The sequence below is a fragment of the Protopterus annectens genome, chromosome 17.part0, assembly GCF_019279795.1.
Source record: "Protopterus annectens isolate FY-2018-M chromosome 17.part0, PAN1.0, whole genome shotgun sequence".
Classification (NCBI taxonomy): domain Eukaryota; kingdom Metazoa; phylum Chordata; order Ceratodontiformes; family Protopteridae; genus Protopterus; species Protopterus annectens.
In genome coordinates, this window is record NC_056751.1 from 375,438,004 (window position 1) to 375,439,626 (window position 1,623).

The window sequence follows — 1,623 nt, forward strand, 5'->3', positions numbered from 1 at the left end:
AAGTTGTTGGATGCTGTTCTGGATAATAAACATCTTTTTGGGACTGCTGCTGTTAATAACTTGTTTGTGTCTCCAAGAGAAAGGCTAAGCCTTGCAGGACATTAAATGTAATTTTTGTCTCTTGTGTCCCTAAGGTCCAAGGCAGTTATCCTTCCAGATCAACCTTTGTCTGCAGGTAGTCCCACCAGGCCTCCAAGGGCAGGAAGGGCAGTAGACGAGCCTCCACTGCTAAGGCTTCTCAGATGTCTGTGGCCCAGAAGCCTCCTTTATCTGATAAGCCTGCTTCTCTTTGACAATTTGTCCCCCCTTCTCTTAGACCTGGTTCCAGAATCCTTTGTCCCCTTTGGCTTTCCCCTTTGTCTCCCAAATTGGCTTCTGATCACTTTAGACTCTTGGGTTCTTTCAATCCTCCGTCAGGGTCACTTCATAGTATAGATGTATCTCCCTCCTTTTTCAGGGATTCCTCAATCTCCTCTAGAGCAACTTCCTCTTTTCCCAGAGGTAATAAGGTCCTTGGTGAACCAAGGAGCCATTCAAACATGTTCCCCCTTCCCAATTGGTAAAGGGTTTTTAATTCCAGGATGTTCCTTTTTCCTCAAAAGGAGAGGGCAGTTGGAGACTTAGTCTGGATTTTTTCCTGTTCAATACCTTTTACAAGGTCCCCTCTTTCTGGATGCTTACCTTTCAAACCCAGTTTCCTCTTTTACTTCCCCAGACTTTTCCTGCTGTCTTTGCATATGAAGGATTCTTAATTTTTGCTCGTCCCTCTCTAACATAGATGACAAGCAGGCAGGGTATTTCGTTTAGATGCTTTAATACATAGAAGCACATCAGGATGGATAGCAGCATCATAAAATATAAAACAAACTGATTAATAGACAGACCTTACAGACACACATGCTTCCATCTCAACAGCTTACTACAAAATAGCAGTCAGGCTCACACATGCTCAGTTTTTATTTATACACTTGTGCAAGCCCTTGGATAGCTTCTTAAAGGTACATATACACACATTGATCTACATTCTCCCTCATAAAAAGATTGCCCTTAGTAAAAAAATACAACATTGGAGTTAGACATGCATTATTATAGATATTAGAAGCAAACACAATGTTCATGTCCAAGTTACTGTGTATCTATTACATGGTCTGGAGATACGACCTGATCTGGTAACCTAACAGTTTGTACTGAATTTAGAAACAGGGACAGTCTTCGGTGAGCAACTCATATCTGGAACGTCTGGATTCATCACAAGAACAGGAATATTGTCTGGAACTGGAACACCGAACAACTGACTCTGAGATGAAGAGTCTATCTCACAGACTGTGTTGGTGGTATAGGCTCGGACACTGACATCAAATGTTTCCGATTCCACCTAAACTCTGCTCCTTGTGATTTTACAATGTAGGATCTTGGCTCTGGGCAAATAATCTTCACAACTCCAGTCCAATCATAACCTTTGGACTTTTGCATCCTTACCACATGTTCATCGTGTTTCACTGTTGCAGTCCTTACATAATGGGTTATCTGGCTCCTGGTAGCCCACAGTCGGCCAGAATACCAACGTCTTTGGTATATGACATCGGCTGCCTTCGGTTTAGGCCTGACGTCAGGTACAATAGA